The 21,803-nt window shown below is 38.3% G+C and overlaps 1 protein-coding gene across 4 annotated transcripts in view; it reads left to right on the top strand.

Moving 5' to 3' along the window:
* Positions 1–21,803, top strand: part of LOC126081717 (uncharacterized) — a 60,093-nt gene that overhangs the window by 31,261 nt on the left and 7,029 nt on the right. The window contains exon 1 of one of the 4 annotated variants that reach the window (XM_049893747.1): positions 20,779–20,928. The exons of the other annotated variants lie outside the window; for them this stretch is intronic. The gene's annotated coding sequence lies outside the window, so the exon portion shown is untranslated. Of the gene's footprint in view, positions 1–20,778; positions 20,929–21,803 lie in introns of those variants that run through there. 4 annotated transcript variants of the gene reach the window in all.

Below are 21,803 nucleotides of genomic sequence, written 5' to 3' on the forward strand. Positions count from 1 at the left end.
GGTAATGGCCAGAGAGCAAATACTTCCGGCTTTGAGGGCCGTATGATTTCTGTTTTCACTTTTTTACTGTCTTTATAGAGCAAAAATAGTTGCAGACAATACATAAACAAATAGACAGGATTGTGTTCCAATGAAACTTTATTCAAAAAACAGATAATAGTCAAATTTGACCTGTGGGCTATAGTTTCCTGGTCCCTCACGGATTCTTAAAAGATTATGTCTTATTTCCTACCCATCTTCTACATAATGAATGTTTTTCCTTCTTTAATATTTAAATATATTACCTTATTTTTTGTTTTATTGAAACTCATTTCAAATCTATTTTAGAAATGCAGTATTTCTAATCTGCATAATAATAAAAATAGTAAAAAGATACTCTAGTTAAATCAGAATTAAGTTTAACATTTTTAGAGTTGGAGAAATCATCCAGATCAGTGGCTTTTAAGCTTTTTTTAAGATGAAGAGCTATTATTCAAAGAAAGTGGTACATATATAATACTTTGGTTGAAGATGAAGGAGGATTTGTAGTCCCATCTGTCAGTTCTGCAGAGGGCAGTTTGGAAAACAGAGCTCAATGTGAAGGTTAAAACTCAGATACTCACAGACGCCAACAGGTGATGCAAACTAATGGCTCTGGTTAGGAACGAGGCAACTTGGAGTGGTGGGGACTAGGGCATGAAGAATTGACCATATAAAGGAAGCTGCTACTACCCTCCAGCTGATTGTTCCCACTGACAGAATTTGGGCCTATTTGCCAGTTGGTCTCTTTTTTCAATGACCAGTAATATTTTCTTCTTTCATTCTTTGTAATACATATAATGGCTGTAGCAAAGTCTGGAAGAAAACTACCTAAACATGCTAAGAAATTTTTTCCATTGACCATTGTACTCAGATCAAATTTGTAAAATATGCTTTTGCATTCTTCTTTATTTTTTCAGAAATCTAACAATTTATAAACTGCCTGCTACTCTAGAAATACTATGATATTCTTGACCAGATTTCTGTGACTTTATGGTAAGTATGAGTATCCAATCTTTGTAATAATTAGTGTCGAAGATCAAACTAGCATCTCTGTTAAAATTAAAGCAAAGAGTTTTATTGAAGGAATTAAAAAAAAATTGTGCATTGGAAATCACAAGGGCCAGAAGATTCTGAACAAAGTGATCCAAGGAGGAGACAGTTCAGGGAGTTTTTATAAGAAAACAAGGAACTTCAATTAAATTTCAGTGATTGGTTGACATTTCAGTAATGGTTACAACATTTGGTGAGGATACATCTGATTGGTAGATTACATATGTTTTAAAATTTTTTTTTTCAAATTACAAAGTAATCATTAAGTTGGGTCCATCTGGCCTCAAAACAGTCATGAACCCTCCTTGTATGACCACAGGGAGGACATGCATAATTCTAAGGTTTACCTTGAGTAAGCACCTGTTGCTGAGATTTTGGACTGGGTTTACTGAGCAAGGAAAACCTTTAAGCAAGCAAAATTACATTCTTCTCTAAAATTGTTTACCAAGTAATTTTCTCAGAATACAGTGGAGGGTTACAGAAATGACAGCCTTTATTCTTAATGCAGAAGTTACTTTAGATTCAAAATCCAGTTTTGGCCTCAGACCTTAGCATAGCCACCATCTCATGTTAATAAGTTAACTTGAGGTGCTCCTACTCAATTTCCCCTTTTGATCATGAATCTCATTAGAAAGAGATTCCTTGATCACATCTTCAATCTTCTGCCTTGCTGGGATAGGAGTCTCATCTTCAGGGTGAACTAGTTTTCAGATTTTCTGAGCTCCCACAAAGGAGTAACTTCATCTTCAACAAGGTCTTTTCTTATTGGATGGCAGTCTGCCTCTACAGACATTTAAGATCATAGACATTGTAATTAGACAACTGGGCACCACTGGATGTTAAGTAATGGGTTGGGAGAGTAAGGAGCTGAACAGAAATAAGAGACCTCACCTGACATGATGAGGAGGCTGAGCTTATGGTAAGAGGTCAAAGTCATATTAGTAATTGTTCTTTTCTAAGTACATCGTTTTTTTATGGGCATAGAATTTGTAACTTGTTCAAATGTATTAGACATACATCTCATGCAGCATTTAATAGTACAGATAATTATAATAATAACAACAATTAGTATGACTAGACCAGCTTGAAGGATAGAATGAAAACAAAATCCTGTTATATCAGGTAACCAGCTAAAAAATATCTAAGAAAGAAAAGTCAGGTCTGGATGTCATTGATTGTAGCCAAGTGGTTTGCTGTCAAACTTTCTTTAAATTTTGTCCTGTTTTACCTGATCTGTTTACTCAGGTGCAACAAGAGGTATTAACAATAACATATAATCCCCCTTGGTGTGCCAGAAGGAAATCTAGGGCAATTCTGTAATCCAACACAACTTTGGTAAGAGAGATTATAGATTTTTGTTGAGTTTCCATGCTGTTCGCTAGTTCATTTTTTATTTGGAACATAAAAAAAAAAAATAGCAGCAGAAAAATTGCGAATAGATTTTTTAAAGTTTGGGGATACCCACAAGTCAAAAAAGGCCCTGGAAAAATGTTCATCCATCCCTGGACCTGTCCATCACAGGGTTTTCATAATTTGTTTTGTGTCAGGAAAAGAGTTTCAGGTTATTGGTCCAGTTGCTAAGTGTACATTTACCTGTTATTTTCAAACCATCTATGTATGCCCAAGCATAGGTTCTGTTATTCTGATTTGGGCTTTTCTTAATGGGGTATTTTGATCCCCAACAAAAATACATATTCAAGAGGAGCACAGTTCATATTATTCGTAGTGTCATTTTGTGGAGAAGGGATGGTTTTGTTGACTTTTTGAGTCGTTCTTTTAAATAATAGCCCCCAACATAAAGGACAGCTTTTCTTTGGTACCACAGTAAGGTCCTTGTATAAGAGTTTGAAGATACCCGAGATATCTTGGGCTTATGAGTGACCAATCAGTCCATGGGTAAAATTTCTATGAATTTTTGGCACAGGTTTTTAAGATTTTCCCTGTATCACTGACTCGAGGGTGTTGAGTTAAATTGAAATAAGGCACCTGGGGACTTGTTAATTATTCTGGAGGGTACTATAACCTGACATTTATAGCCTGCTTAATGGAAATGTTAGGATTTACAATAGAATTAAGTAAAGAGCTGTAGTTAAACGTAGGCATAGTTAAAGGGTCTGGATAAGTATGTCCAGATTTGGGAATATGATGACAAATTGAACAGTCAGTCAGATTACCAGCACTGGCTACTGATTGAATTACTCTAACAAAGGCATTATTATGCCAGACATCTGCAAGAGTCACTATATACAGTAAGAGAACACTTAAGAAAGGTTTCATAGTGTAAGAATGTTAACTACAAAGTAATACAATAAAGCAAATATCATAAAAATAATAGTTATGATAATGTAAACATTCTCCTTCAGTTATTTGCATATAAAAAAGAGGCTATTAAAACAAGAGATACCATAAGTGTGTAATAAAGCAACTACCATAATAATACCAGTAATCAGGAAACAAAGTCCAAAAATTTTAGTAGGTTACATGAACCTTGTTTTGTGATCTTGGAAGGGGCCATCTACTTTCGATGTTGTCTGTTTCTGGTCACAAGGACATTTGAACTTCAGTTTAAGTCCTTCAGTAGGTTTAACAGTCCAGTCAGGGGCTTTAGCCTTCTTTAACTGAAAAAGATGGATTCAAATTTTAACTCCCTGTAATTTAGCACCATAAAGGTTAGTGAGAAGGACTAAGTACAGTTCCTTCTAGCAAGGGTCCAATGAGTTCTTTAATTCCTGTCTCTTCCAATATACATATTATCCTGGGGAGATGTTAAGTAGATTTTTGGATTTAGTCTTTGCTTATGAAAGGTATTTTTTTAACTTGTGAAAAGTATCTTTTATAACATTAGCTTAAAAATTGTTGGTATAAGTAACATAAGGGAAGGACATTCAGTTTTGAAGCACTACTTCTCTTATCATAGTCATCTCAGTATTCATTTCCTGTAATCCACAGTTGGAATCATTTAAAACACTTTGAATATATTTAGTCAGAATTTTGACTTGCGCTATAATATCTTCCAATCCTTCTCAAGGTACACAAATAGAAGTTAAATGATTACACTATTGAAATACAAATCTGGGCTAACAAGGGAAAGAAAAAAAGATTTTTTATATCTAGACAATAGAACATTGAACATCAGCAATATTCTCATATAAACCTTAGGATAAAATTTTTTTTTTGTTTACTCCATCCTATGTAGTTAATTTTGGTCCCATGCAATTCTAGATTAATAGTAGTTGGAAAACTCCATCATCTTCTACATAGGAGTTCTAGAAATCTTGATTTTGTCAAATAGTGCCCACGTTAGAAACATTATATTCCTTTTCATAGGTCTGACAGTCTATTTTGTTGAAATATTTTGGTCAAGCAAAGTAAAATATCTGCAGATGACAAACTTAAAATGGTCATGATTAACTTATAATAATAATAATACTTCTTAAAAATAAAAATAGGAATTAATTATAAAATTAAATCGAAGCTGAATAAAGTCAATTCAAAAACAAAAAAGAACTTTAAATGAAAATATCTCTAAGCATAATGATTAACCTTGTTTTTAAAGAGCTTTAGTAATAATTTTGAGACATAATATTAAATAGAATATACCATGAATAAACTAAGATTATTGAGTCTTTAAACATTTGAATAGTAATTAAAAAATTCCATGGGGGAGTGATGTGAATTCCTTACTTAAAATTATTGGCTTGATGAATGCTAGATTTAAAGGAAAATAAAGTTGTGATTGACTTACCAGTTGAAATAATAAAATCATGACATAATATTACATACTTATTATTTTATATTAGGCAAACATAATTGACATGTGAATTTTACGTCATAGAAAATTCGGCATTTCTCCTGATTCAACAACATGTTTCATGTTGTTGTTGTTGTTGTTAGATGCCGTTGAGTCGGTTTCGACTCATAGTGACCCTCTATGCACAACAGAACGAAACACTGCCTGGTGCTGTGCCATCCTTACAATCGTTGTTATGCTTGAGCTCATTGTTGCAGCCACTGTGTCAATCCACCTCGTTGAGGGTCTTCCTCTTTTCCGCTGACCCTGTACTCTGCCAAGTATGATGTCCTTCTCCAGGGACAGATCTCTCCTGACAACATGTCCAAAGTATGTAAGATGCAGTCTCGCCATTCTTGCCTCTAAGGAGCATTCTGGCCGCACTTCTTCCAAGACAGATTTGTTCATTCTTTTGGCAGTCCACGGTATATTCAATATTCTTCGCCAACACCACAATTCAGAGGCATCAATTCTTCTTCGATCTTCCTTATTCATTGTCCAGCTTTCACACACATATGATGTGATAGAAAATACCATGGCTTGGGTCAGGCACACCTTAGTCTTCAGGGTGATATCTTTGCTCTTCAACACTTTGAAGAGGTCCTTTGCAGCAGATTTGTCCAATGCAACGCGTCTTTTGATTTCTTGACTGCTGCTTCCATGGCTGTTGATTGTGGATCCAAGTAAAATGAAATCCTTGACAACTTCAATCTTTTCTCCGTTTATCATGATGTTGCTCATTGGTCCAGTTGTGAGGATTTTTGTTTTCTTTATGTTGAAGTGTAATCCATACTGAAGGCTGTGGTCTTTGATCTTCATTAGTAAGTGCTTCAAGTCCTCTTCACTTTCAGGAAGCAAGGTTGTGTCATCTGCATAACACAGGTTGTTAATGAGTCTTCCTCCAATCCTGATGCCCTGTTCTTCTTCATATAGTCCAGCTTCTTGTATTATTTGCTCAGCATACAGATTGAATAGATACGGTGAAAGAATATAACCCTGACACACACCTTTCCTGACTTTAAACCTTGTTCCGTCCGAACAAATGCCTCTTGATCTATGTAAAGGTTCCTCATGAGCACAATTAAGTGTTCTGGAATTCCCATTCTTCGCAGTGTTATCCATAGTTTGTTATGATCCACACAGTCGAATGCCTTTGCATAGTCAATAAAACACAGGTAAACATCCTTCTGGTATTCTCTGCTTTCAGCCAGGATCCATCTGACATCAGCAATGATATCCCTGGTTCCATGTCCTCTTCTGAAACCAGCCTGAATTTCTGGCAGTTCCCTGTCGATATAGTGCTGTAGCCATTTTTTAATGATCTTAAAAAATATATATATATATTTTTTTTTTCGGCAAAATTTTGCTTGTGTGTGATATTAATGATATTGTTCTATAATTTCCACATTCAGTTGGATCACCTTTCTTGGGAATAGGTATAAATATGGATCTTTTCCAGTCAGTTGGCCAGGAAGCTGTCTTCCATATTTCTTGGCATAAACAAGTGAGCACCTCCAGCACTGCACCTGTTTGTTGAAACATCTCAATTGACGTTCCGTCAATTCCTGGAGCCTTGTTTTTCACCAATGCCTTCAGAGCAGCTTGGACTTCTTCCTTCAGTACCATTGGTTCCTGATCATATGCCACCTCTTGAAATGGTTGAATACCAACTAATTTTTTTTTGGTATAATGACTCTGTGTATTCCTTCCATCTTGTTTTGATGCTTCCTGCATCGTTTAATATTTTCCCCATGGAATCCTTCACTATTGCAACTCGAGGCTTGAATTTTTTCTTCAGTGCTTTCAGCGTGAGAAATGCAGAGCGTGTTCTTCCTTTTGGTTTTCCATCTCCAGCTCTTTGCACATGTCATTATAATACTTTACTTTGTCTTCCCAAGCGGCCCTTTGAACTCTTCTGTTTGGTTCTTTTACTTCATCAATTCTGCCTTTTGCTCTAGCTGCTCGACGTTCAAGAGCAGGTTTCAGAGTCTCCTCTGACATTCATCTTGGTCTTTTCTTTCTTTTCAGTGACCTCTTGCTTTCTTCATGGATGATGTCCTTGATGTCATTCCACAATTCGTCTGATCTTTGGTCACTAGCGTTCAATGCGTCAAATCTATTCTTGAGATGGTCTTTAAATTCAGGTGGGATATACTCAAGGTCATATTTTGGCTCTCTTGGACTTGCTCTGATTTTCTTCAGATCAAATGTTTCATGTAGTTCATTACATACTAAGTAAACCCTTTTATTTTTAGCATTTTTCTCCTTATAAAACAAACAGTTCTTTTGTGGCTTTCTACAAAGTTTCACGGTTGTCGACAGTTTATCATAGGTCCCTGCAAAACAATGCTTGAGTTATTTAACCAGAGCTCTTAAGGGATAAAAAAACAAAAGCAAAAAAACCTGAGCTTTTTCAAAGCCATGTGGTTTACTTTTTGACTTAAGAATTTATTCTAATGAGACTTCAAGCCCTGGCCTTTGAGGCAGATTACATAAAAAATAAACTAACTCTTCACCTCAGTTATCACAGAAAATACTGCTCTTTTAACAATGAGAAACCCAATTTTTTTTGCTATTTGACATTAAAGCTTTTAAAAATCTCATAAATCAACTCATCAAACATTTAGCTGGATAGCTAAAAACTTTGACTGTATGAAATAATTTCCCATTTTCATAAACTTTTCAGACTTTGTCATTTGTACAACTCTTTAAGTGGCAATAATGAACACATTCATTAGCAGACCCAAATATCTTCTCTCTGTGGCATAAAAAGGGAAGGAGTATGAACTTTAAATTATAAAGAATATTAACTGAATATCAGTAAATTAACTAAAGATCTTAGAAATTATTTTAAGCTTGTATACTCTAAAACATAATTACCTTTGAAATTCTGGGATGATGGCAGCATAAACAAAGCATCATTCCAATCCTCCCCTACAAATACAACAAGAAATACAACAAGGAAATGGTGCTTGGCTTTGAGGGACTCTAAATTGGGGGGCAGAGGAAAGCAGTGGGGAACTGCAGACAGGGGAGAATCAACAAATCAATGAGTCACGTACAGCAAGAAAATTGCTTCTCCCACCATCCTTGCTCCTCCCTCAGCCGCGTGGGCCACCGGCTGCTGTGAACTGGGCAAGTGGCCCCAGAAAAAGAGTCTGTTTCTCTAATTACACACCCCCTGCTTGTACGAAGAGAAAAGATCCCAAGCTTCTGCTCTAAAATCAACAAGGGAGACCTTCCCGAGGGTCCATTTGGACTGTGTCAGCACCTCTGCCACCTGGACACTGTCGGCTGCAAGCTTACTGTGAATTGCTATGGAAGTAGAGTGCAATGGAATCTGTTCTCATAAACAACATGCTACCTGCTTCCCTGCACAACCCATAGCACAGGGCTTTGAAACCAAAAGGACAAACCTCCCAGAGATTCAGTTTGGGTCTGCCTGCTTCCCCTCTGATTGGTGCTGAGGACTGCTGACTGAGTCTGCTGTGTACTAGGATGCAGGCATCTTGAGTGGAGGATACACTGACAGCCAACATGCTCCAGGGCAGCTCTGAGAGCAACAAGACAGACATCCCTGGGGGTCCATTTGTCGTGTGCCAGCACCCCCCCGCCCCACTGTCAGCTGCAAGCCTACTGTGAATTACTACAGAAGACCTGTGTAGTAGAGTCTGTTCCCATTTAATCAGGCAGAAGAAAAAAAATCAGTGAATTAGAGGATAAGATTATTAAGATTGCAAACATTGATAGTTATTTACAGTGGAGTCAGGAGGTGGGTCACCTAAGTCAAGACTGGTCCCTCAACCATCACAGGACCAGTGGGGCTCTGAAAACAACAAGACATCTTCTGGAGAGCAACAGCCTCTCCTCCTCCAGAAACAAAGTGTGCCTGTGCTTCTCCTGAATACCAGCTGAGATATAAGCAGCCCTCACAGAGCAGAGAAGGACGCCTACAGCAAAACCAGAGGGCAACACCCAGCCCCGAAGGGGGCTCACTGGGTGTGAGTTTTCTCTCAAAAAACGTGATTGAATGAAGAAGGGAGTAATAACCAGAGAGGGAACTGTGCCACCTCGTGGACAGATTGATTAGTACACAATATCTCGCCTCATTTGTTGTGCCCTCTGGTGGACAGACTGACCACAGCCTGTTCCCTGGTGTGTTTGGGAGAAATTGGAAGTTGAAAAATTACATCTGGGACTCTTGAATCCCAATTAAACCAGGGAGGGAGAAGGAGCTATCGTGGAGAGGGAGAGGAAATGGTAGGCAAAGGCCAGAGACTCTACACACCTAAGAGTTTCTTGCAGAAAGTAATGCAGGCAAAAACACCAAATGCTGGGGAAAACTGAAACAGTTAACACCCTCAAAAATTCCAATGCCCCAACAAAAAATTACTAGACACACAAAGAACAGAGGAACAATGGCCCATCCAAATGAACATGACAAAGGGAGTGAACACACATCCAGAAATGAACAAATAATAAACAAAAAGGAAGACTATAATACAACATTGAATACAATTTAAAAACTAAGGGGAAACATGGACAAAGAGCTAAAAAAAGAAATAAGGGAAACAATGCAATAACAGAATGAGGATCTAAGAAAAGAAATATCGCAACTGAAAGAGACAACTACTGAAACAAGAAACCCAATAGAAGGACATACCTATAGATTTAATCAGGCAGAAGAAAGAGTAAATTAGAGGATAAGATAGTTAAAATTACAGAGGCTGATGAGCAACAAGAATGGAGGCTCAAGTTGTCTAAGCACAGTGTAATGGAATTATTGGACAACAACAAGAGGTCTGATATATACATCATGGGAATTCCAGAAGGAGATGAGAGAGAGGGGGATGGAAAGACTATAGGAAGAAATAATGTCAGAAAATTTCCCCAATCTAACAAATGAAATGAATCTACAAATCCAAAAAGCTAAAAGAACCCCAAACAGAATAAACCCAAAGAGATGTATACCAAGACACATAGTTATGCTCTCAAAAATTAAAGATAAAGAGGAAATCCTGAAAGCAGTGATAGAAATCAAACAGTCACATACAAAAGACCCCCAATAAGATTAAGTGCTGATATTGCCTCAGAAACATTGGAGGCCAGAAGGCAATGTAATGATATATTTAAAGTGCTGAAAGAAAAAAAACTGTTAACCAATATACTATACCCAGCTCAACTATCCTTCAAGAATGAGGGTGAAATTAAAACATTCCCAGACAAACAGAAGCTGCGAAGAGTTCATATCACCAGACCTGCCCTACAAAAAATACTAACGGGACTTCTGTAGATGGTAGGGAAAAACCACTAGAAAGTAATTCAAAGCTATGCATAAAAAGAAAGATCTCTCATAAAGGGAAAATCATGGACAAGTTTAAGGGCTAGTAATAAGGTATTCATGCTTGATAACTTTAAATATTTTGTCCTTTGTGAGGATAAAAGTATGTTACAGAGCACATGAAATATAAAGACATAATTACTGATAATAACAACAAAAGGAGGGGATAGGAATGATGTAGATATAGAATTTCTTGTATGTTACTGAAGTTAAGTTGGTACCAACTTACTCTAGAATGTTATAAATACAAGCTCTTAAATGTAATATTCATGATAAGAACTAATATATTAAAAAATATACACAAAAGGGAAGGAGAAGAGAACCAATGAGGATCACTACAATAAAACAACAAAACACAAAAGCAGGCAGTAGTAAAGAACAAAGACAAAGAATGCTTAAGACACACAAAAACAAATAACAAAATGGCAGAAGTAAGTCACTTCTTATCAGTAATTACAGCAAACGTAAATGGACTAAATGCTTCAATCAAAAGGCAGAGAATGGCAGAATGGATTAAAAAAACATGATCCAACTGTATGCTGTTTACAAGAGACACACCTTATACCCAAGGGCACAAATAAGTTGCAAGTGAAAGGGTTGAAAAAAAAATATTCCATGCTAGCAATAAGAGAGCTGGAATAGCAATCTTAATATTAGACAAGGTAAACTTTAAGTCAAAATCTGTCAAAAGAGATAAAGATGGACATTATATAGTGATTAAAGGGTCAAATCAAGAAGATTCAGTAATCATATATATCCACCCAACATCGGGGTGCCTAAATACACAAAGCAAACACTGAAAGAATTGAAGGGAGAGATAGACAGTACTACAATAACAGTTGGAGACTTTGAATAGTGGACAGAACATCTAAAAGAACAACGAGGAAACAGAGGGACTGAACGACACTACAAACCAACTGGACTTAATAGGCATATATAGAACACTCCACCCAAAACAACACAATAAACGTTTTGTTTCAGTGCACACATTCTTCAGGACAGACCACATTTTAGGTCACAAATCAAGTCTGGATAAATTTAAAAAGATTGAAATCATACAAAGTATTGTCTCTGAAAACAGTGGAGTGAAACTAGACATCAATAACAGAAAAAAACCTGGAAAATACACAAACATATGGAAATTAAACAACACATGATTAAACTGCCAATGGGTCAAGGAAGAAATCAAAAGGGAAATCACGAATTTCTTAGAGCTAAATGAAAATGAAAGCACAACATACCAAAACTTATGGGATGCAGCTAAGGCAGTACTCAGTGGGAAACTTATAGCAATAAATGCCTACATAAAAAAAGAAGAAAATTTTCAAATTAACAGCCTACTTGTCACCTCTAGGAACTAGAAAGAGAAGAGCAAACTAAGCCTAAGCCTACCAGAAGAAAGGAAATAATAAAGATCAGAGGTTTAATAAATAAAATAGAAAACAATAGAGAGGATCAATAAAAGAAGTTGGATCTTTGAAAAGATCAACAAAATTGACAAACCTTTAGCTAGACTGGCAAAAAAGAGGAAGGGTGCAAAAAAGTAAGAAATGAAAGAGGCAACATTACAACTGACCTGATAGAAACAAAGAGAATTATGACAGAATATTATGAACAAGTGTGTGGCAACAAACTGGATAACCTAGATGAAATAGACAAATTCTTAGAAGTACACAACCTACCCAAACTGACTCAAGAGGAAATAGAAAGTCTCAACAGCCCATAACAAGTGAAGAGATCAAATCAGTGATTTAAAAACTCTGAACAACAACAAAAGCCCTGGACCATACGGCTTCACTGGGGAATTCTACCAAACATTTAGAGAAGAATTGACACAAATACTGTTTAAATTCTTCCAAAAGACAGAGAAATAAGGAATACTCCCTAATTCATCCTATGAAGAAACATAACCCTGATACTAAAACCAGACAAAGACAACACAAAAAAAGAAAATTGCAAGCCAATATCTCTTATTAATCTAGATGCAAAAATCCCCAACAAAATACTAATGGACAGAATACAACAGCATATTAAAAGAGTCACAAACCATGACCAAGTAGGATTTATTCCAGGAAAGCAGGGACACATCAACATTAGAAAATCAATAAATGTAATACACCACATTAATAGAACAAAGGAAAAGAACCACATGAACATCTATATGGATGCAGAAAAAGTCCTAGCCAGAGCAATAAAACAAGAAAAAGAAATAAAATTTATCCAGATTGGAAGAGAAGTAAAATTATCTCTGTTCATGGATGATATGATCCTATATATAGAAAATCCCAGAGTCCACAAGAAAACTTCTGGAGCTAATAGGGGATTTAGCAATATTCCAGGGTACAAGGCCAACAAACAAAAATCAGCTCATTTTCTATACACCAGTAGTGAGAAATCTGAAAGGGAAATTAGGGAAACAATTCCATTTATAATAGCATTTAAGTGAATAAAATTAAAAAAAAAAAAAAAACATGCTGCCATCGAGCTGATTCCAACTCATAGAGACCCTGTAAGACAGAGGAGGACCACCCCACAGGGTTTCCAAGGAGCGGCTGGTGGATTTGAACTGCCAGCTTTTTTGTTAGCAGCCTAGCTCTTAACCATTGCACCACCAGGGCCCCACAGAATAAAATACCTCGGAATAAGTCTAACCAGGGATGTGAATTACATATACAATGAAAACTATAATCTTAATTCATTTACATATGTTTAAATTGGCTTAGGTATTTTGAAAGACAAGAAATAAGTAAATTATTTTCTTCCAGTTTTTATTATAGTCTTGGTAATCAGTTTAGCCTTTTCCTATGTTCCAATGTCTTCTGTTTTAGTTAACTGTTGATGTTATAAAACTTTCTAAAGTTAATCCATGAAAATTAGAGTCATAAAACTTAAGAAGGGCTTCTTACTTTGTTTTTCTTGTTTTGCACTGGGTGTTCTCAGTTATGGGGACTCAGAAAGCTACTATAGGGGAGTCTAAATTTTCCCAGTCTTGTGAGCCTTCTATTTCTTGTCCTTCTGGAATTAATAAAAATTATGTCTTTTCTTTGAATAACACACATTTCATATAATATCTGACTTAAGTTACTTAGAAAGGTTTTTCTTTTAGAATTTTGTTTTCACGGTTGACATAAAAACCATTGTCTGAACAAACTTATTTTCATTGATCCTTGGGAATATTAGGATTATTTAATATATATAAATGCTTACTTGTCAAACCAATCATAGCAAGTTATTTAAGAAAATATTATAATCTAATAATACCACCCAGAAATAGGAAATTATTATATTTTCATAATCCTGACTTTTGCATACTTCACAGGATCCTTTAGAGAAGCAGTTTAGAATAATTTGTCTCTTTAAGGCCTTGTTATACCAATCAAAAATAATCAAGTTATCCTTTTTTTAACGCACTTTTCAAATAGACCAATTTATATTAAATTTTTCTCAATGTAGCCACTGAAAGCCTGACTCCTGAGACTTAAAAGATTTAAAAGACTGCTTCATGAGAAAAGAAAAAACCTAGTAACTATTAGCCATAATAGTTACTAGACAAGACAGAAACATAAAATGAAACAGAAAAACCATATACATTTACTCGTCTGTGAGGCCAGCTCAAAAACCAGGCTTGTACAATACCATACAACAGAAACATATGGGGAATCCAGTTTCTTAAAATGTATATAGTAATTAATTTTGGGGGGGATGAGATCAAATCAATTTAACAGAAAAAACAGGTCCTAGATAAACTTATTAACTTGCCAGATTCTTAAAAGGAGGTAGATTAAATCTTGCAGCAAAACCTGAGGATTAAACAAAATTTCCTCAGGGGAAAGAAGAGGCAACTCAAATGGAAACTCATTTTCTGAAAATGGGTGGGAAAAAGAACCTGTCTTCTCAAAAGAATGACTGAAATTCTAAAATATTCCTAGTATATTCAGTTTAAAATATGAACTCCAAACCAGCGTCCTGGTAGGGGTGGAGGATCCAGGCTCATTCATGAGCCATGTTAAAAATTAGGTTGAAACTTTGGTTTCCCAGAGTCAAATAAAACTCTTGGCAGGGAGGCAGTCCTCTGGGGTTCCTTCGTAGCAACCATACGAAACCCGGTTTCATTTCTTCTGAGCCTGTCATTTTGCCGGCTATAGACCTAGTCTCTTATTTTAAACATATTTGGGTAGTTTCTCTAATTGGAAAGTACCCTCAATATCCATACTAGGATGGACTTTAAAAGGGCAGATAGGAGCAGGGCTTTGACATTTTAGCTCTATGTTTTGTTTTGTTAATTTGGATACAGTAACCTACAGGGAAGCTATTCTGCTTTCTTGATGTCTTTTACAGGCTTTTTAATTCAGGAGCCTTTCTGTTCTAATTTACTGCACAAAAGGCTCAATTCAGATAGTTCAAAAGAACCCCAAAGTGGCCATATATTTTACTGACTGTCCCCTAGATATGGTATTTATCATTTACAGAGAAGGTTCGAGTTTGTTCAAAGTTTTGGACTCTCAGACTCTGTAAAATCCTGATGGAGTGTGCCGTGGGGTTTGGAGAGTGTATTGCTTAAACCATGTGTGTCTGAGAGTTGCAGAGGTGTTGTCTTGTGGTCAACGGGTAGCCTACTGCTTCTGGCCCATCCTCTGAACTAGCTTATCCTGTCACAGGAGACTTTAACCACTTTCTGTTGCTGGTGGCTGCCCTAACAGCTTTTAACCAGCTGACCCATGCCCTTGGTTTTGAGCCTGAGATTCCAAAAACCCAAAAACTTCTAGGACTGTGTTTTGCGCAAACCCAGAACCTCTACTACTGCCACTAGCACAGGTTAATGCTTGTAAGAACAAAATGAAACCAGATCCTTCAATAAATCTCAAAAAGCTCTATTCAACAAAGTGGAGCTTGAATTGAAGAGGGCTTACCCTAGCGACACCCAAGAGTCTGTGGAGATGAATGAGCTTCAGGGGGCTCATGCTGATGCCAGAACTCTGGGTTATCAATTTCTCGGGGTCTCTGAAGATAACGTCTCAGGGAAACAGACCCCGGACTCAAATTTGATTAAAAAATATTTTTATTAAGCCAAGACTGAGACAAAGAAAATCATTGCAATGAGGGATCTGCCAGTGTGAATCTGGCACAAGAAACTAGCAAAATCCACTGAATTACAATCAGGAGGCAGCTAATATACTGTTACAAAAGGAAGTAAAGATACATCATTGTCAAAGGCAGGATAACAAAGTGGAACCTTACCAATGATTGACTTATAGAGCTTTGTTGCCTAATTATCTACTTAGTGCCATTACATTGATTGGTGCCCAGAGAGAGGTGTGCCTGTGGGCGTGGCTAAGAAGAGGCTGTCCTCATGGAAGAACTGTATCCTGAGTGTTCTGGAATCTGAATTGTAACCTGTTACTTCCCTAATAAACCCCATAATTGTGAATATTGTCTGTGAGATTTGTGTGGCCATTGCAATGAATTACCAAACTCAGCAGAAAAGTATAAAGTGCTGTGGGAAGGATGATTGTGACAGAATTGGTAAAGATGGCAGAGCAAGGCATGTCTGACCTCTGCCTCGTAGCAATCAGCCTTGGGCTGTTGATCTTGATTCTCCTTCCCCCTTGTGAAGTTAAGAGGAGGTCAGAGGACTCAGCCATGCCATTTTTCCAGCAATGGTTACAAAATTAGGTGAGGGGACATCTGATTGGTACATCAGAGGGTACATCTGAAGAGTTTTGTTTAAAGTTACAAAAAAAGTTACAAAGTAGTCATTAAATTGGGTCCATCTGGCCTAGAAATGATCATGAGACCCTCCTTGCATTACCACAGAGAAGACACACATAATTCTAAGGTTTATCTTGAGTAAGCATCTGTTCTGAGAATTGTTTTGGACTCAGTTTCCTGAGCAGGGTATATTCTTAAGCAAGCAAAATTACATTCTCCTCTAAAATTGTTCACCAAGTAATTTTCTCAGGGTACAGTGAGGAATTACAGAAATGATAGGCTTCATTCTTGACACAGATGATACTTTTGATTCAAAATGGAGTTCTGGCTGCAGATCTTAGCATAGCCACCATCTCATACTGGGAGCCCTAAATTAATTTGGGGTGCTTCTACACATTAGTAAGCAATATCTAGATATTAAAAATATTACTGGGTAATATTTAGTAAAATATGCTCAGTGATGACCAGTGTCCCTGCTCACTTAGATCTCATTTTCTAATTAGTATATTTATCTGTCCCAAAAAATTGAATAGAATTATTGTGCTTGCAATATACTGAAAGCCAAAAAACAAACAAAGAAAACCATTGCCATCGAATTGATTCTGACTAATAGTGACCCTATTGCTGTCGATTATTGATTATTAGCCAGGCATTATGCTAAATATTAACGAGGCTTAGTAATTGTTAAGCACTTGGCTGCTAACTAAAAGGTTGGCAGTTTGAACCCACCAGCCACTCTGAAGGAGAAAGATGTGGCAGTCTGCTTCCATAAAGATTATAGCCTTAGAAACCCTGTGGGGCAGTTCTACTCTGTACTAAAGGGGCCCTATGAGTGGGAATTGACTCTATGGCAATGAGTAACCTGTAATTGTAAATTCTTTTTCTGTTTCTTTGAAAATGTAAATCAAGGATGTTTCCTTATAGGCCTGGGAGCCATCTCTTTCGAAATGTAATCATCAAGGACCTTCATACCTTTACCTCCCAGTTTCCCACAAGATAAGCATAATTTAAGATATCCTGCCATAAGTGTATTAGAAAATTAGTAATTTTATCTTGAAAACATGAACGTAATGGGTTGTATCCATTTACCTATCTGAAGAGTAAGATTCCTTTCTATGAACTCTCTTTAGCAAACTGCATGTGATGTATTATACTGATTTAATGCTTATTCAGTAATAAAAATTTTCTTTCTCTTCAGCAGGAGGAAAGTTCCAGGGTCACCCAGAACTCTTCTCCTGCTGGACAGAGCCAAATTTTAGCGGGCCAAGATTCGGACACGAGGGGTCTGAGCCTAAGCCCTAGTTTGAGAGACTCTCCCCTATTGGACTGACCAAGTGCAGATGATGGAACGCCCTGGGACGTCTTTTTCCGGCCAGACTGATTAATGACCTTGCTCCTTTCCCTAGGACCCTTTCCCTAACACTGTTTCCGCCATTGTTCAGGGAGCCATCTTGGTGATGCAAGTGATGGTGTGCTCCTTTGTTTGGCCAACCAAATAAAGCTTCTTCTTTCACTTTCACCCATTTTGTGTATCTATGGCCTTGCCAAGCGGACCTGGAACAGTCAAGTTAGGTTAAAAATACTTGTATAACCAACTGCACTTGGACTACCTGGTTCTATTTCCAGTGGGCTATGTGTAGTTACCCAATTCCAATTGTTTTAAACCCTTAATAAATCTGTTTTAACTTGAAACAGCGTTGGAGTTTTTTTCTATAACACTATGTAGAATGAAACACTGCCCAGTCCTGCTCCACCCTCACAATTGTTGCTATGTTTGAGCCCATTGTTGATCCAGGACCATTGTACAGAAAAAAAGATTTCCATTCAACCTGGAGAAATCCCTTAGTTTGAGCAGCAATGGTAATTATAACCAGAAATCATTCAGCAATGATGGTTTTCTTACTACTCTAAGTTATACTGGACTCTGTAAGGAAAAATTCAAATTGAATATAAGAAGTTTTAATTATCCCCATTGAAAACAGGGAAGAAGCTCTCCTCCTGCTCTGTTCTTTCAGAATTCACTTTAGATAACTTGTAATTGTAACTTATTTGTTTCTTTGAATAGTATGCAAATCTAAGAGATCTCCTCAAAAGTCTGGCAGCTACCTCTCTGGAGTATAATTTCAGGTGATCCTCCTCCATCTTCCTCTTCCTAGGAAGGAGATTAGCATAAATTCAAATGGCCCAGTCCTATCTCTGGGTCCAAAAGATTAGAAAATTAACAACTATCTAGAAAATATGAATGTAATGGATTGTATCCCCTTAAATATTTAATTGTTAAGATTTCTGTCTTTGCAATCTCTTTAGCAGATTGCCTGTGATGCATCACATTCTGATTTAATGCTTATTCAATATTAAAGTGTTCTTTCTCTTTTATTTTTGTAGAGAGGTTGTCTGGTTTGGGAGAAGATTTCCTTTTAGTATCTTCACCAAAAATTCTTAAAATGATATGACTTTCATACCTGAGAGCACACAAGACTGGTACTGAAATCAGAATATAGTAAATCATTGTTAACTAAACAATTGGAAATTTTTTTCTTTCAAAATGTGCTTTAATGTTGAAAACTGGGAGTACAGGAGCAAATGCACTCAGCGTTCAATATCTGTCTTTAAAATACTTTATTGCTTTATAGGCTGTAATTCTGTCATAAATAATATTTGATGTTTACTGAGTTCCTTACAAGTGTCAGGCTCCTGAACATGTACAACCCTGAGGTATGTACTATTACCATCTCCAATTTACAGATAATATTTTCTTACAAAGAAGTTAAATATCTTGCTCACTGTTCCACCGACTCTATTAAACCCACTCCCGTGGAGTTGATTCCGACTCATAGCGACCCTATAGGACAGAGTAGAACTGCCCCATAGAGCTTCCAAGGAGCGCCTGGCAGATAGGAACTGCAGACCTCTTGGTTAGCAACTGTAGCACTTAACCACTACACCACCAGGGTTTCCAATTAGTAAGTCCTAACCAGGCTGGGGCTCAACTCCACGCAGTCGGCTAAGTCTTCGACCCTAATCATGCACTATACTGCTTTTTAAAGAATCTTCTCTTATAAAGATTTACTCCTGTGTGAACTCCAATGGTTTGGTCAACGTGTTTTAAGTGATGAACTTACTTGAGAGAAAAGTGGTTAAGCCTTGGGAATTAAAAAAATAAATAAATTTTTTCATTGAAAAATAATGCATGTTAAATTTTACAAAAATTAGAAAATTCAACCTACCCAAACCCATTGTTACCATGGGTTCCAGCGCAGCCACAGAGACACTAAACGGGTGAAAGCCAAAGATGCTTTATTTGGTTGGCCAAACAAATGGGCACACTGGGACTTAGGCTGACAAGATGGCTCCCTGAACAATGGCTGAAACAGTTTTTATAAGGGGCAAGAACCGAGGAAGTGTCCTGGTGGGAAGTGGTCACTGATTGGTTTGTCCCGGAAAGGCGTTCATGGGCGGCTCCATCTGTGTGCTTGCTCAGTCCAAAAGGAGGGCTTTCAAACCAAATCTTAGGCCCAGACCCCTCCCTTCTGAAAGTCTTCCCCCATCCTGGGCCGCTAAAGTTTAGTTTCTTCAGGTGGAAGAAAGGTTCTGGGGTCACTCAGAGGATGGGGTTGATGGCTCTGCTACCTGAGGCGGGACCAATTTGGTCTTAACTGATTCTGTGGTCTGTTTTTTTTTTTTTTATCTTGGGCAGGAAGTTGGCCTGTTGTCGAAAAAACATCTGGAGAAACCAGTTAGAAGGGGAGATGGCTCATGCTACTCTACTTGCAAGTTGGGGGTTGGTAATGGTGCCCGGAGGCTGTTGGCCTCACAATGCCAACATGTCCATTCCAACTTAGTGTGTTAATGAATCACTTTACAGAGAGCAATTTGGCCTTTTTCTTTGGTTTCTGAAAGATAATCATTGGAATTTCTTGAGCAAATTCAGTGCCTATTAAAACCCCTGAGCATCACCTGAGGGTTTATGTTAATGTGGGGGCTGGCCTGACCCTAAAGACCATCATCATGGCCTAATACCAGCTGACCTCAGGGAGAGAAGGAGGGGAGCGTGATTCAATCATGCTTAAGTACCGAAGCCAGTAAAAAGCTCCAGACACTGCTGCTCCATGCATTTCCCGGTTGGTGAAAGACATGTATGAACTTTTGAGAGTAGCTTTCTCTTTTTTGGTTGCCCAACTTTCACGTTAAGAACCCTCCGAGACATCGCCCATGCTTACCTTTTTGTACTGATCCTGATTTTGACCCTCTTGCTAGTTTGTGTATTTCCTTCCATTTCAAGGCACATATAACTATACACTTACATCTGTATGTGATTACATCGTATTTTTATATTATAGATTCTGTTGTCTATTGCATCCTGCTTTTTTTTTTTAACGCATGTCAAAAATAAATTATCATATGGGGTCTATCTGCATGCATATTAGAGAGTATGAGCAAAACCAAACAAAAACCAGTAGTATTGTTCCTTTGCAGTTTCCCTTTTCTAGTGTGCAAGAGGTGCTAGGTTAAAATAGTTGCAACTTTTTGGATGCCGGACGTGTGTCTGAGGCAGGTATCAGGGACGACTCCCAGAGCGTGGGCCAGGAGGCTGCTCAACTGAGAGCGTGTGTTTTATCCCTTTACAAGACGAAATCGTCTGTTAGGAAAGCAAGAAGGAGGGACTATTTTTGAAGCTTCCAGCATTAGAGTGGCTACGTTTTACTTTCAAAGCTGGACAAACGGAGTTGGGGAGATCGGTAAAGCGCACATTCTACACAGCTCTTCGGCTTAAGGAAGGCCGAGCACGGACGCATGCGTTGTGCTAGCTTCTGCACCTTTAGGGAACACTCTGCGCAGGCGCCGTCCTCAGCTGATGACGTCTACTTGCTGCCGCTTCCCCCACCGCAAGCCTGCGGCATCCCACGTTGCAGCCCCTGTGTTCCCACCCCCGGACCTACGACTGCGGCCTTGGTGAGCCGTCCTCCGGCCTGTTCGCGTCGGAACAGCCCGGGACTGCGCAGCGTCCAGCGTGCCGGTGAGCTACCCCAGACTCGCAGCCCTTTCTGGAAGAAGGCCAACGGCGGCGTCACGGAAGAGACGGGCCGACGGGGAGGAGGAGGGGAGGCCGTCAGGGGACGGGCAGCGTGCTGGGCTGGGAGGTGGAGGTGTCGCGTGATTTATCCCTGCGGGGCCGCGCCGTCTGCTAAGGGGCTCCCGGTTCGGCGCAAGTCGGGCGGTTGGGGTTGGTTCCAGGCCCCCGAGCCGTGATCCGCCAGCAGGCCCCTGATTTTTTTTTTTACTTTCCCCGTGGTGTTTTTTTTTTCCCCTTACAGAGTAGGCCATGAGCTAGGATTTGTTCAAAGCCCTTTTGAAAAGTGCTGGCTTCGCAATATTTCAAGCCCTTACAGAACTGAAATTAGTGTTTTGCGCAGGGGATCCCGGCCTACTAAGAAAGGGGTATTATATTTTTATTAATTTTTCCTATTCTGACTCTGATATCAGCGTTGGTTTTCAGTAAATTAAGAGACTGCGATAAAAGCGTTGAGCATAGGGATGAGGAAAAGGTGTCTGACACCTCTTAATAAATCAACGTGTCTCCAAGAATAAACCTAATTGAACTCTCAGTGCTCAGAAGAAAATCTGCCAAGGAGGAGGGGATGCCTAGTATCTGATAAAGGATGGCGCTTGTCCATTAGCTTTGACGGACAAGAGGCAGACCCTATCAGACAACTGTTCAATAAGGATAGAGAACAGGCCAGGCTGAGAGCCATTTGACTTTGCCTTCTGTGCCTTTTCCCCCCAAAAGGCCTTCCAATGGGATGTACATAACACCCCCCGCCCCATCAGATCCTAGAGCCGGTTGCCTCTTGAGGCCAAGATTGTGAGGCCCACTGAACCCAGCTCATGTAG

Source organism: Elephas maximus, chromosome 8 (assembly GCF_024166365.1).
Source record: "Elephas maximus indicus isolate mEleMax1 chromosome 8, mEleMax1 primary haplotype, whole genome shotgun sequence".
Taxonomy (NCBI): Eukaryota; Metazoa; Chordata; class Mammalia; order Proboscidea; family Elephantidae; genus Elephas; species Elephas maximus.